The 16,315-nt window shown below is 43.1% G+C and overlaps 1 pseudogene; it reads right to left on the minus strand.

Moving 5' to 3' along the window:
- Positions 1–1,949: 1,949 nt before the first annotated feature.
- LOC102439365 lies at positions 1,950–2,505 on the minus strand (annotated as a pseudogene).
- Positions 2,506–16,315: the final 13,810 nt, after the last annotated feature.

The following is a 16,315-nucleotide window of genomic DNA, read 5'->3' on the forward strand; positions in this document are numbered from 1 at the left end:
TTTTAGGAACATAGCTCAGTTTTGGTCTCCTAGTAATACTGAAGTAGAAAGTGAGGGTTTCATTTATGGTATTTTTCACTGAAATCACCTCAGAATAATTTTTCTAATTATTGCCTCCTTTCTAGGATAATATCTGTTAAATGCATGCCTATCTGGGAACTGATACTCATCCACTTATTAAAATTAACCTATCTTTGACCCTGATAATGGGACCAGATTGATAGAGTTGAGATTAATGAGTCAATTATTTTTGGACAAGGTACAAGGCACACAAAGTGTTTCACACTGTTCGTACCTCGTAGTGTTTTTTACTTCCTGTGCAGCTTTTGAGATCCAGAAAAATAACCTGGTATGGGTATTCCTTTTCCCAACTTAACAATGATGAATACTGCTATTTTCCCAAAAACACAGCCATCATTTGGATTAAAAGGAAAGTGATAAAGCAAGGGTGCAAGCTATTCTTTAAAAACAATTGTCTTTAAATCCTTCCTTTTGACAAATTCATGCTTCCTTAGCCAGCTTCCTCAGAGTATCATTTTTAGAGTTCAATTAGTCTGCGAAAATGACTTGGGTCCCATATTGGTGAAGCAGGAGACACTGACAAATTAGCAACAGACTAACATAGGAAAACATTAGAAATCTCTAGAATCTTTGAGAAAAGTTTATCATGATAATAAGTATCAGAATCTATACCAATCTGCTTACACAAACTGATCCTTTCACTTCTTTATTTTCTTGGTAAGGAGTCAGGGTCCATACAGTTGCAAGAGTAAGAAAGGTTTTGTTGGCATGGTTCTTTTTTTAAAATAATATATTTTTCCCATTTATATGGTTTTCCTACCACCCATCCACTGATAATTTCCAAATGTGTTCCTCTCACTCTGATTGCTAGCCTGAGATCCAGACTCATATATTCAACCCCAACTGTGTAACCTATAGATGTTCTTCTGTCCCCACTGAAAGTTCACCCAGAACAATCAAGCCAAGACTTGGCTTTTTGTGTATCAAGAGCCTACTTGGATTCCATTTCTCCTGTCCCTATTTTTAGATATTGTCTCATTTAATGTATGCTTATTAGCTTTAAAATTAAATTATATTAAATATATATATATTTAAAATATTTTAAAGCAGACTATGGAGTCAGAATGGGTTTAATTCTTGGCTCTGACACTTCCAATTGTATGACTTTGGCCAAGGCATCTAACTCCTTAAAACTCAGGTGTAGTTTCCAGTATGTAGACTTTAAGACAGTAATGATTCTTATCTCATAGGACCATTGCATAATGAAAGTGTGTGGCCCATAGCATGTGCTCAATAAATGCTACTTGCAGTGATCGCATAGGAAGCTCTTCTTGCTATGCTCCCTTTCCTTTGTAGCACCACCAACTACCCAATCAAACAAACCCAAAGCTCTAGAGTCATTCCGTATTTTCTCTCTCATTTCCCACAGCCCCAATATCCATCCTGTGCTATCACTTTACGTATGCATGCCTCTTTACTCTACACTCTCCTATCATCTTTTGCCTGGGTTTCCAGCAGGCTCATGCCCATATATTCAATTCTCCACATGACATCCAGAGCAAGTTCCCTGGAATACAAGTCAGATGCTACCCCTCCTGTGTTTAAAATCCTGTAATAGCCTTTGTCTTTAGGATAAAGTTCAAACTCTTTTACAAGCTATCCAAGGCCATTGGTGATCTGAACCCTGTTTACTTTGACAGCCTCATTTCTTGTCAATTCCTCAAAATTCCTGTGCCCTAACTATATAAATTTACTTAGAGTCCCTGAAACTGGCCATGTTTGCCTCAATGACTTGTGGTCTGTCTACCTGTCAAGCTGTTCTTCAACCCCCACATCAGTGGTAAATTTCCTCAAGGAGTCTGCCCTGATCTGATCTGTGAATGTCCAATAAAATTGGCAATTCCCTGTTCCATACTCTGTATGTATTCTTTTTTTTTTTACAGTGTAAAATTTTTATATTTAGAATTAGGCAGCTGGACTCAGTTTAGATGATTCCAATTTTGTTGGAAACATCCAAAGCATCATAGTCAGGAGCCAGTCGAACATATGCCTTCTTCTTGCCATCAGGCCTGATCAAGGTGTTGACCTTGGCCACATCAATGTCATAGAGCTTCTTCACAGCCTGTTTGATCTGGTGCTTGTTGGCCTTGACATCCACAATGAACACTAGTGTATTATTGTCTTCTATCTTCTTCATGGCTGACTCGGTAGTCAGGGGGAATTTGATGATGGCATAGTGGTCAAGCTTGTTTCTCCTGGGTGCGCTCTTCTGAGGATATTTAGGCTGCCTCCGGAGCCTTAGTGTCTTTGGCAGTTGGAAAGTGGGTGACATGCGGATCTTTTTTTTTTGTGGTTGTGATGCCTTTCAACACTGCTTTCTTTGCCTTCAAAGCCTTTGCTTTAGCTTCGGCTTTGGGAGGGGCAGGGGCTTCCTTCTTAGCTTTCGGCGCCATCTTCGTAAAAAGGGTTTCCGAGACCCGTTCTCCTGGGCTTCTGTATGTATTCTTTTTTTTTAAATATATTTTATTGATTTTTTACAGAGAGGAAGGGAGAGAGATAGAGAGTTAGAAACATCGATGAGAGAAAAACATCGATCAGCTGCCTCCTGCACATCTCCTACTGCAACCCAGGTACATGCCCTTGACCGGAATCGAACCTGGGACCTTTCAGTCCACAGGCCGACACTCTATCCACTGAGCCAAACCAGTTTTGGCTGTATGTATTCTTATACATACATTTACAGTGCTGTCAATCTGCCTTATACTTATTTTTTATCTGCCTATTTCCTTTACTAGACTGGGTTTTCCTTAAATCTAAAATCCATTTCTTTTCCTTTTAATATCCCCAGACCATAATATAATATCAGGTACATTGTCGGCACTCAATAAATGCTTATTAAACACATGACCTTAAAATAAGATACATATATGACATATATACATATATATGAGGTGCCATTTTAAAGCCCATTGACTCGACTCATGTACATGCATCTGTCTAGAACTGTTTGCTTTCATTGATGGATATCATGAAATTAGCAAGACCAACATAAACAGGCTTATCAGGCTCCATAGAACCAGCAGAAAAAAAGAGAAATATAAAACATTTTAATGAAATAATATTATCAATGTGTTAAAGAGAGGCATTGATCATTTCTTTGAAAGTCTTTTCCCTTTACACTCTACACTTTGAAAGTCAAGTATGTCTAAGAAGAAGGGGGAAGGTTTTGCCTAGAGGAAGAATGTCAATGCTAAATATTGAGTCTCAAAGCTTATATTAATTAGTCCACAGTGAGACAATAATCTTGAAGGTCACAGTTTAGCAAAATAAACGTAAAGTTCTGAGTTTCTCTATTTATCGTTATGCTCTTTTGATTGCCTCTTAAATTAGTTGTGTCTCTATTATAAAAGGACCAGAACATTGTTGCATACTCATAGCAACAGAGATTGGGACATAGAGAGACAGTTTAAATAATCACAAGATGAAACGTAGAGAATGGGTAAGGATATCAAGGAAGACAGATGAACTTAATCATATCATTTATCCATTCACTCAAATAGATGCCAGATATCATTGTTGGAGAAACACACAATGCCATGTTCAAATGAAGCTTCCATACTTTCCAAGGGGCCAAAGAGCAAACAAGTGAAATAACCAATATTACTTCAGGTAATAAGAAGTACTATAAAATATTAAGCAACAATGGAGAGTGACAAGGTTGGTATTTTTAGTCAAATAGAGTTCTGAATGAGATGAGGAAGAAAGCCTGCAGGTACCTGGCGGAAGAGAAAGGAATTCTGAATGATGGGCGGGAGTAAGCAATACACATATCTGGAGGAAGTACATTGCAAGCAGCAGGAACAGAGGCCCTGAGGAGGAGAGTTGATGAGCAAGATAAGGGGCCAGTATAGTTAGAGCAAAGTGAATGAGGTGCAAGCAGAAGAGAAGTGGTAGAAAATAAATAAGGAGCAATAGTCAATGACAAGACCATGGTGGGCCTTGAAGGCCATGGCAAAGACTTGAAATTACTTCTCAGTAGAGCAGAAAGCCTTTGGAAGATAGGGGCAACAGGGTTAGTTTTATATTTTTGATGGATTACTCTGAATAAGAGGCTATATACTGACCACCACCAGGCTAACAGTGGACACAAAGAGATATTTTAAAAAGATGAAGCCAGTCCAATGTAGGAAGAGCTGCTGGGATTTGTTTTGGAATATATGTGGGATATATCTGGAAAGTATAGGACTTGCTAATGGATTGAATGTGAAATGGATGAGAAAGATAAACTTCAAGATTAATCCCTCGTTTTTTTTTGTCCTAGGCAACTGGTTAAATGATAATGCCAGTTGAGTTGGAGAAGACAAGAGAGGAGCAAGGTAGGAAGGGGTACGTGTTTAGCAAGAATCAATAGCTATCATCTCAGGCAAAGTTGGTGTGAGATGACTTTACACTTCTAAGCAGACATCTAAATATATATAAAAGCCAAGTGACCGGAACAAGCGGAATGACCGGAACAACCAGTTGCTATGATATGCACTGTGGCTGCCAACTGGCCTGATCGGGAACAGGGCCAGCTAATGAGTTCCTTAACGAGCTCGGTCTCAGAACGAATTAAACTTGTAAGTCAAGGCCCCACTGTATATATAAAAGCCAAGTGACCGGAACAAGCGGAATGACCGGAACAACCAGTTGATATGATACACACTGCAGCCTGCCAACTGGCCTGATCAGGGACAGGGCCAGCCAGCCAACCTCCTGCAGCCACTCCCCGCAGCTGGCCGTGCCCCCGATCGCCCTCCCCCGATTGGGGGCTGGGCAGGCTGGCCAACCTCCCGTTTCCCCTCCCCCGGTCCGGCTTGGTCCCTATTGGCCCCAATTGGGGCCGGGCCAGCTGGACCCCACCCAATCACCAACCTCCCAAGGTCCCTCCCCCTGGCCGGCAGGCCCCCATCACCCAATCGGCCCAGGCCCCGGGCTGGGACAGGGAACCAGGAATGGGTGGCAGCAGATGCAGCCCCTTTCTCCCGGGGCGGAGGGCTGGCTCCCCGCTCGGGGCCAGTGGTCAACCTCCCGCGGTCCTTCCCCCAGTTCCTTCCCCGGCCAGCAGGCCCTGTCCCTCCCCCTCAGCCAGCAGGCCCTGGTGGCGGCTCAGTGGCAAGGGAAGGAGAAGGGGGAAGGGGCAGGGAACTGTGCAGTGGCAGGGCGCCAAGGGTGGCATTGGCGTCCAGTGTCTGTTCCTTCCGTGCCCAGCCCGGTGACCATTGCCTCCTCTTCCAACCCCACCGGGACCTTCAGGTCCCAATTGGCCTGGCCCCAATTGGCCCTGATTGTCTGCCAGGCCTAGAAACCCCACCCATGCACAACTTTTGTGCACTAGGCCTCAAGCATACAATAAATCTTTTGCTAGGGCTGAAAATAAAAAGAAAATAGACATATTCACCATATAGGTGGCATAAAGCCATGGGCTTAGATTAAATCACATACATTGTAAAAGTGTTTGAATAAAAGGAGTAGTCCAGGAATTGAGTCCTGGAGCACCAACATTCAGAGGCCAACAAAGGATGGGATCTAGAAAAAAATGATGGAGAAAGCACAACCTTGGAGGATTTTAGGTGGCAAGGTGGTTTTACCATTTGTTATACTGTATAAAGTGTTAATGCACAAAACTAATGAATTTCCTTCCTGCTAACCACAGAACTGAATGTGAGATTTAAAATATTGTGTGTGTGGGTGGGTGTGCACACACACACACCTCTTCACAATAAAGATGGGAAAAAGCTTTCAAATTCTATCATCACAGTCAGGCAAAGGTTGGATATGTACCAACTCAAAAATAAAAAGATTAAATTGATATCTTTATCCAACTTGTAGCTGAAGCTCAGCATCAGTGAAATTTTTGTTTGTGATTACACCCATAGGATGTTTGTGCAGTAGCTCACATACACATGTTTGAATAAATATGGTTTGAATAATGTAATAACATTTCCAAAATGGCCTACACTGTTTTGCCTAGCAGTTCCTTTATCTGTGAAATTAACTTCAAATTCTTTAATTTCATATTTGGAAACAGACACCAGCTGAATGCTCTCCCCACACGCAGTGATCTCCTTTTTAATAATGCAGGCTGCTGTTCTCTGAAACAAAGATTAAAGAGTACAGTCAGAAACTTCCTAAATAACTTTGATGAGATTAGTTTAATTTCTTCCCCCAAAGCAAAGATAAACAGACATTAATTCTCAGTCATTTTATGTCCTTATGCATCTCAAACTTCTGTGTTCTTTTATCAAGAGCAAGGGCAGAGACAGTCCTTTATCTAACATTTCAAATGCGTCCCAGGCTCTCTTTTTGAGCATGGAACATTCAGAAAGTATAGCATGTTCTTCAGAAAGAAAAAAATGCGCCTATCTTTTATTTCACCATTGTTGGTGGGGAAACAAAAAGTCTGAGATAATACTTTAGAAATTCTCCATGCCTAAGCATAAAAATGTCAAAAGAAATTACTGATAAGGGGGTGACCTCCTCAAGAAGACCCAGGATGCCATTCAAAAGGTTGTCCACAGAGTGAAGAGGGGAAAGGGCACACAAGTCTTCTTGCCAAAGGGCCTCATCCCCTCCTGACATCAATGGAGGGACAGGTGTGACAGCCAGAGCCTTCTCAGGGCGACAAAACTTAATGCATTCTCGTCCCACATCATGGTAATTTACATCATCAATATTCCTAACTTAAACATTTCTGGACACTCGATCACATCTCCTGAGAAGTAAGCTAGCGTTAATAATCCTATTTCAGTAACTAAAGAAAATATGGTTTAGCAGTCCCTAGAGAATTATACCCCAACTCAATTAAAGAGCTCAAAATATTACCCTGGTCCCTCTCTCTCCATGAATGATGCTGACACACCAGGACAGCATCTCCTCTCACATGTAAACAGACATTTTTGTTTCATTTTGTTTTGTTTCCTAACGTTTAAAGTGCCTTACTTGGAATACTGGTTTTCGTATAGAGACCCAGGTGGGACCAGAGTGCGGGGAGCAGTTTCCTGTGGGCTCAGGGCGGATCTGAGGTCTCAGCTTTTGCTCTACTGCTCACAGGCATCTCGCCACCCTCAAGTCACTTAATCTATAAAATACAGGCAGTAGCAACTTCTTACTGATTTTATGAGGATAAAATGAGACAATGGGTATATTTGAATATTTATTTACTAGTATATCCAACCTTGTTTCATTAATGATTTAAAACATTTTATTTCTTTATAAAATACAGAAGGTAACATAAATGTGTCCGAAGCCACCAATTTGGTCTTCTTTTAATAAACCATGGAGTCCAAGCAATTCAACAACCCATAGAATATATTTGTATCTACACTCATAGAAATAAACTTATAATCCCCAATCCTAAATATCTCCAGCATAAAACTCTGAGAACTCCACAATATTTCATACAGTCAACCTCCATGCATTCCTTCAGGAAATAATGCTAATGACAAAACAAGAAGGCAAAGACAAGCATTGTTCCACTCACTTTTGCCTAGATGTGTGGCTTTATTAAGGCATGATATCTACCATGTGGAGGATTTCACTACCAATTTTAACCTGGAATGATGTCTCTGAAAAACACACACACACAACATTTATAAAGCAACTCTGAACTTGGAAAGGAGCAGGAAAGATCCAGGCCACTGAGCTCCATATCTTGCATGTTAAAGCAAAGAGTCTGTATAACAACAGCCAAGGCTGAAATTCAAACCATTACCAACAACAGGATGGATGCAGGAGAGAGCAGGGTCTTCAGTGATGTCTAAAGTACTAGACATCGACTCTTTATCACTTGGATTATGAGATGTTTCAGCAGGCTGGGACAGAGACTTATGAACCAACAAGAAAATACTTCAATATTTTGACAAGCAGCATGGCCATACTGCTGTGTACCAGCTACATATTAGCTATGGGACAACTCAGTAAGAACAAAGTCTGGCTATGCCAGTGAGTTCCAAACTTCCAGAATAAATGTCACAAAAACCTGTAGGGATTTGGAGGGTATGCCACACCTTTTAGATAAAGAGTAAAAACATGGTAAAATTTTATTATTTTAATGTTAGTGAATTTTATACTTTTTATGAATCAAACTAGAGGCCTGATGCATGAAATTTGTGCAAGAGTAGGCCTTCCTTCCCCCTGGGACCTTGGGTTCCATCTGGCTGCCGGCAGGCACCCAGGACCTGGGCTTCCCTCGCAGAAGGACTTTTGGTCCAATTAGCATATTACGCTTTTATTATTATAGATGACTTTCCATGTCTCAAGAAACTTTCCTCCCGTCTGATCTCAAACTCTTTTCCTTCCTGCCCTCATCAAAGACTGAGCAAGTGGACCTGTTACACATGAGAAAAGATAAGTGCTTCGTAATGGTCTAAATTATTCTACTTCACCTTTTTCACTATGCTTGAGTGAAAAACACTTCCTTCTATGAGCCAGACTCTAAATGAGCAATTTGACTTGGATACACAAAAGCAATTTGACTTGCATACACAAAAGCAAAATTATGACACGGGATGTAACAATAGTCACTGCGAATACTTTTTTTGTTATGAGACCCACAGTTGATGCTTCATGAGTATCCAGCCAAGAGTACCTCTAATTATTGTCTTATAACTAAAATGAAAAAGGATGGGTCATTAAGAGGTTATTAAAAAGTGATGGTTTTATCTGGAAAATCCACCAATTCTTAACTAGCTACCAACGTTCCCAGATACAAAGCAAAGACGAAAGTTATATCTGGAGGTTGGACAGTGGGCACACTTGAAGAGACAGCGTGGTGGAGAAAGAGTGCATCCCAAGTCTGCTACTTGCTGGGCAACCTTGAGCAAGTTACTTAACTTCCTGAGCTACTGTCTCTCAACTATAAAATGGGGAGACTGCGACCATAAGGATTTAGCTAGCATAGCACCTGCGATATGCTAGATGCAAGACAAATAATAGCTATATTTTAAAAATGGTATATGAAAGATTGGAGACTGGGACAGCCACTGGGGACAGTGCTGTCTCACCTACTGTGGCCAAATTAGTAACACACACACACACACACACACACACACACACACCCTATCTAATAATAGACAAACATGGTAATTAACCATACCTCTGCTACGCTTCCCATTGGCTAATCAGGGCGATATGCAAATTAACTGCCAACCAAGATGGTGGCCAGCAGCCAGGCAGCTGAAGCGAACATGAGGCTTGGTTGCTCCAGTGATGGAGGAAGCCAAGGTTCCCCGCCTGCTGCAGCCCGGCTCTGAGCTGCACTCTAAGCAACAATGTTGCAATTATAGAAGCTAAACAAACCCCAGATACTTTCAGCCAGCCAGCCTCGAAGCTGGAGTCACAACAAAGTTTCAATTACAGAAGGTAAATAAATCCCAGAATAAAAAAAAAAAGAAAAAAAGGAGAGACTGGGAGCTTCAGTTGCAGGCTTGGCCTGCCTGAAAACAGCACTTAGCCCCTCATCCAGGCTGGCCAGGCACCCCGGTGGGGACACCCACTCTAAAGGGGGTGCAGGCAGCATGAAAACAGCCATCAACCCCTCATACAGGGTGGCCAGGCACCCCAGTGAGGACCCCCACCCTGAAGGGGGTGCGGGCAGCTTGAAAACAGCCATCAGCCCCTCATCCAGGCTGGCCAGGCACCCCAGTAGGGACCCCCACCCTAAAGAGGTTGTGGGCAGCTTGAAAACAGCCATTAGCCCCTCACCCAGGCTGGCCAGGCACCCCAGCGGGACCTCTACCCTGATCCAGGACACCATTCAGGGCAAACCAGCCGGCCCCCACCTGTGCACCAGGCCTCTATCCTATATAGTAAAAGGGTAATATGCAAATTGACCCTAACAGCAGAGCGACTGGGAATGACTGGTCACTATGACACACACTGACCACCAGGGGGCAGACGCTCAATGAAGGAGGGAGCTCTGCTCAGCCACAAGCCAGGCTGATTGCTGCCAGTACAGTGGTGGTAGTGGGAGCCTCTCCTGCCTCCTCAGCAGCGCTGAGGATGTCCGACTGCAGCTTAGGTCTGCTTCCCGCTGGCAAGTGGACATCCCCCGAAGGCTGCCGGTCTGCCAGAGGGATGTCTGATTGCCAGCTTAGGCCCAATCCCCTGGGTAGCAGGCCCAAGCCAGCAAGTGGTCATCCCCCAAGGGGTCCCAGACTGCGAGAGGGCACAGGCTGGGCTGAGGGACCTCCCCCCGCCACCGAGTACACAAATTTTTGTGCACTGGGCCTCTAGTAAAATTATAAGCATGGTTCCATCCTCACAAGCCCTTAAATCCAGTTGAGGAAGTAGAGCAAAAACAATAAGCTAGTACGTTTGCTCAGTGCTAAATGAGTGGAGCAGACAATTATTTCAGGACGTACTGGAAGAAAGAGATCCAAAGTGCCCTGGGGATCATGGAGAAGACCCACAAGGAAGGCTGTGCCAGACTTTATGGAAGGAAAAGCCTTTATTCAAGAGAGCGAGGGCAGAAGAGGGGGATGGCATACCAGGGACACCTGCCAATCTAAGGAGTGATATTTGGTAGAGCCTCAAGTTCTCCTAAAGCCTCTGAGACATTTGACTCTAACTGCCGAACCTTTGGTTATTTTTTATTATTTTAATATTACCCCTGGGGCACGCCCACCAGCAGCTGATGTTCAGGGATTACTGATCAAGTCTGTGCTACAAGGAAAAATAGCATAAGAGATATGTCTTCACCATAGAGCGATGCCTTTAACACATATTTTGAGGAACTCTTTGCATGGAACTTCAAGCATGCAGTGTACACTCACAGGCTAGCTGTTCTACCAATGACATGGAGATGCACAGAGGGGTGCCCAAAGGAGCCCAAGCAGCTGACAGGGTCGAAGCTCAAGCTCCATTATTTCACAGCTAGACGGCCTCTGCCTGACCCTTTCGCACTTCAGTTTCATCCTTCATAAAGAGAATATAAACATCTGCCTACCTATAGGATTGTGTGCTGGAAGGGCAAATGTAAAGGTGAATGGAAATATAAAAATATTAGTTACTAAATATGTCTCTTTTTCATCTTTAGTTAAGATCCTGATTTCTTCTTAAAAGATATTATTAGGAAATAGCATTTTGAGTTGCCTCTGATAAGAAAAGTATTTTTAAAACTCCTTTGGCAAAGAGGACACGCCTAAAAAGAACTATTTTGCAGGCCTAGAAGTTGCAGCACCATCCAAATAAGGCAAATGAGGCAATACAGGGCACAGTTCCAAAGACTGAAAGGAGAAATGCTGACTAGTTTTATTGACAGCAATTACCAGTTGATGATTGTTTTATGTATTTATAATTGAGCCACATATGTCATTTTCTGCTAAGTAATGTGACTCCTTTCTTTTCTAAAAACAATCTAAAAATGAATCAATGGGTATTTATGCATCACTTACCATAAGATGTAACTTCTAATTTCAAGAGAGCACAATCAAAGGGGAATAAAAATTAGCAAATATTAAACAAGGAGCAATTCTGGACAAAGACTAAGTAAGTGACAAATTGTATATTGAGCTAAATTCAATGACAATAATACAGCCAATGAAGCATATTTGAGGGGGAAAAAGCCATTGTCCATTTCAAATACCTAAGTGAAGGTGTTTAGGAAGGAAATGGGGATTTAGGAACTGAGTGAACATGAGGAACCAAAGGTCTGGAAGGGTAAAGAGAAGAAAACGTTCGCATTCACAGTAAAATTTGACATTGATGAAAGAAAACATTAAGGTATGTTATTGAAACTCTATTTCCAAAAACTTTAAGGTTAGTGACATTCAAAACACCTCCCCACACGCTCTGTGTGAGCTGAATAATAGAGGAAGAAGCAAAGAACCCCCAAGAGGAAACAAATGAAATCTGAGACTTGGATAAACATAAGCAGAAGATCACTGACTTATTTGTTTGATTAAGTTTCCCATTTCATCCCTTTTCAATGGAGAGATATGTTCATTACAATATGCAGCTAATTTTCTCTCCTTTAACTTAATGTACTAAAACAGTTTTACATACAAAATTTCATTTGTCAAATGCCAAACATCTGCACCCTTGATCACAGCCCTGCTATTAAGACCCTGGATTTTCAGGTACCATATGTCACAGTATTTCTTTCAGTGAAATCTTTGTCTATGCACATCCAGGTGTGTGTGTGTGTGTGTGTGTGTGTGTGTGTGTGTGTGTGTACACACATGCGCACGTGTGAACCCTCACACATGAGTGCACAACAAAGAAAATGACATCTGGTGCTTAGAAAAAGAAAAGGCGAAAAGGACCAGGAGGAAAGGCAATGAGATTTGTGTGAACATAAACTAAGCCACACACAACCACTCACAGTTACAGACTGTGATACCCTGTGGAGTCACAATGTATGGCTTGTATAATAAATGTATAAAACAGAGAAAAGGAGGTAAGAGTAAAGGAGATTTTAAAGGGATGTTTTAATGTATAATCATTCTATAAATAAACATTTAAGTAGCAAGGCATAAGGGAATTAGGTATGATGTATATGCTTCAAACAAAAATAAATTCTAGATAATGGTTTTCACCAAATATATAAGCCATCCCTCCCTCACCTGACTTAGTCCACACACCCAGACGTTCCCCCAGGATCTTCCTGGCTTTCCCCGTCCCTATTAATTTCGATTCCCAGCATGCGTGCCTCATCCTATTAATGAGAGCTTATTTTTTTTCTCTAAATTTAAATGAAACAACCCCACAAAGAACAATGAGCCTGGAGTCAGGGGACCCAAGTGATGGCCACAGCTTTTCTTCTAATTAGTCAGGCAACCTAGTCCCACTTACTGTGCACCTGCCTCATGGAAGGCAAGAGCCTCTCCTCCCCAGGTGTCACGCTCTGATCTGAAGTGTGAAGAGCTGAAGGCTGCTCTCTCTCAGGCTCCATAAAGCTCCCACAGAGAAGGGGGTGCAAGTTAATGGTGCTACTTCCACTCCTCACCTATCCCCACAAACTCCATATCGAAAGAGACTGAAGGAGAAAGCCAAGAAAAGTGTCAGCATGTGTAAAAGATTATGGCTGAACTTCACATACGTATGAACAAAGGTAAACCAATCCCCAAGTCTTGGTTCAAAACCTGCTTTGTGCTCAGAATTACTCTGGGCACGTGGAGATTTTTAAAGCTTAAGATATGGCCCTAACCGGTTTGGCTCAGGGGATAGAGCATCAGACTCCAGACTGAAGGGTCCCAGGTTTGATTCCGGTCAAGGGCATGTACCTTGGTTGCGGGCACATCCCCAGTAGGAGGTGTGCAGGAGGCAGCTGATCAATGTTTCTCTCTCATTGATGTTTCTACCTCTCTATCCCTCTCCCTTCCTCTCTGTAAAAAAAATCAATAAAATATATGAGAAAAAATAAAACAAATAAAGCTTAAGATATGTTTCTTGTTCTCATAGAACTTACCATCTGTCCTTATATGACTTACTATCTAGTTAGAAGAACACCCCAATATACCTGAAAAAAGAGAACGAGGAAAGACTCACACTTAAGTGATGAACACTAGGGTAACCTAGAAACTGGAAAACTTTATGGCATGAATAGATAATGAACACTTCATAGAGGAAGTAAGATTCCGCTCATTCAACAAATATTTACTGAGAGCACACTCTGTGTCAGGTGCAGAAATAGGCATAGTTCCTGCTCTCATGGAGCTTAATAGTCATTAATAGGAGGGGTCATGCTGCTATCTACACTAATAAAAGACAAAGATGCTAATTGACCATACCTTTGCTATGCCCAAGCCACGCCCACCAGCCAATCAGAGCGACTATATGCAAATTAACCCAACCAAGATGGCGGCCGGCAGCCATGGAGCTGGAGCAAGCAGGAGGCTTGGTTGCCCTGGCGATGGAGGAAGCCAAGCTTCCCGCCTGCCCTGGCAGGCTGTGGCCTCCCCAAAAGGCAACAAAGTTTCAATCATAGAGGCTAAATAAATCCCAGATACCTGCTTCCAGCCAGCCTCCACTGGAAGCTTGGGTGGCTGGGGGCTGTGGCCACCCTGCAAACAGCCATCAGCCCCTCACCTAGGCTAGCCAGGACCCCAGAGGGGACCCCCACCCTGAAGGGGGTGTGGCCAGTCTGAAAACAGCCCTCGGCCCCTCACCCAGGCTGGCCAGGAACCCAAGTGGGACCCCCACCCTGATCCGGGACATCCTTCAGGGCAAACCAGCCCGCCCCCACCCATGCACTAGGCCTCTATCCTATATAATAAAAGGGTAATATGCAAATTGACCCTAACAGCAGAGCGACTGGGAATGACTGGTCACTATGACACACACTGACCACCAGGGGGAAGATGCTCAATGCAGGAGCTGCCCCCTGGTGGTCAGTGTGCTCCCACAGGGGGAGCTCTGCTCAGCTACAAGCCAGGCTGACAGCTGCCAGCACAGCGGTGGTGGTGGGAGCCTCTCCTGCCTCCTCAGCAGTGCTAAGGATGTCTGACTGCAGCTTAGGCCTGCTCCCCGCTGGCAAGTGGACATCCCCTGAGGGCTCCCGGGCTGCCAGAGGAATGTCCAACTGCCAGGTTAGGCCCAATCCCCTGGGGAGCGGGCCTAAGCCAGCAGGTGGTCATTCCCCGAGGGGTCCCAGACTGCGAGAGGGCACAGGCCGTGCTGAGGGGCCTTCCTGAGTGCACACATTTTTGTGCACCGGGCCTCTAGTGTCAGACATAAAAGGGGGAGGGAATCTAGTAAGGAAATTCAAAGGGAACTTTCCAGAAGTGACACTCACGCTAAAATCTAGACAAAAAGGCATTAACCAAGTTGAAGAGAATAGGCAAAGAATATAGCAAGCAGGGGTATAGCATGTGCAAAGGCCCTGTGGCAAATAGGTGCTTGGCAGGTCCTAGGAACTGCAAAAAAGCCATGTGGGTAGCTCTAACTGGTTTGGCTCAGTGGAGAGAACCTCTCGGCCTGAGGACTGAAGGGTTCCAGGTTTGATTCCGGGTCAAGGGCATGTACCTTGGTTGTGGGCACATCCCCAGTAGGGAGTGTGCAGGAGGCAGCTGCTCAGTGTTTCTATCTCTCTATCTCTTTCCCTCCTCTTTGTAAAAAATCAATAAAAAAAATATATATATATACATATATATATATTTAAAAATCCATGTGGCTAGTGTGCAAAGAGCAAGGAGTGCATGATGATGCGTCAGAGGAAGTCAAGACCAGGCATGCTGGGCCCTGTAGGCCATGTCAGCAGTTTCACTTTGAAATAACATTTTCAGATGCACATTTCTGGTGACTATGTGGGGAAAGGAATAGAGTAAGACAAGAACAGATATGGGTAGATATTGTAAACATCAACTTCAACAGACCAGATGAGAAGTGATAACATGCTGGACTAGGGTGGTGGCGGTGGAGATGGAAGAGGTAAGGATGACCAAATTTGCTGATGGATAAGATATTAAGACAAGGCAGTGACCAAGAATAACCCTACGTTTCTGATTTGCATAAATGAATGAATGATTTTGCCATTAACTGAGAAGGGAACACATGAAGGGCTGTTTTGAGGACAGGATGGCAAGTGCCAAATGCTCTTGAGTGTTAAGTAAGATGAGGACTTTGAGCTTAAAAACATGAAGATTACCAGAGACCTTAGCAATCTGAGGTGAAGTGAGAGGTCAGGTGACAGATGAGTGTACACTTAGAGAAGAGGTGAAGATCAAGAAGTAAAGACAATAGAGTAAAAGTATATGTCCACCCTCACTCACCTGTTAGCATCTTCATAGTTCCTATGTTATGTTCATCAGTACAACACATAAGAACATACACTCAAAGCACACACACAACTCACATCACTTACTAGAAATTGGTGCAACCTTCCCTAAATAGTTAAAAAAGGTTAAAAAATGGCTAAATTCAATTTCTGTAACCTGAAATAAAACAGAGTATAAAATGACTTACTTATTGTATTCACTTGTGCTCTCTCTATCTCTATCTCTAACTCCCTATTTCCCCCTCTCCTCTTTTTTTAAATTAAATCTTTATTGTTCAGATTATTACAGTTGTTCCTCTATTTCCCCCCATAGCTCCCCTCCACCCGTTTCCCACCCCACCCTCCGCCCTCACCCCCCACCCCACTGTCCTCATCCATAGGTGCACAATTTTTGTTCAGTCTCTTCCCGCATCCTCCACACCCCTTTCCCCCCCAAGATAGTCAGTCTACTCCCTTTCTATGCCCCTGATTCTATTATATCACCAGTTTATTCTGTTCATCGGATTATTTATTCACTTGATTTTTAGATTTACTTGT

The sequence above is a fragment of the Myotis lucifugus genome, unplaced genomic scaffold, assembly GCF_000147115.1.
Source record: "Myotis lucifugus unplaced genomic scaffold, Myoluc2.0 scaffold_364, whole genome shotgun sequence".
Classification (NCBI taxonomy): domain Eukaryota; kingdom Metazoa; phylum Chordata; class Mammalia; order Chiroptera; family Vespertilionidae; genus Myotis; species Myotis lucifugus.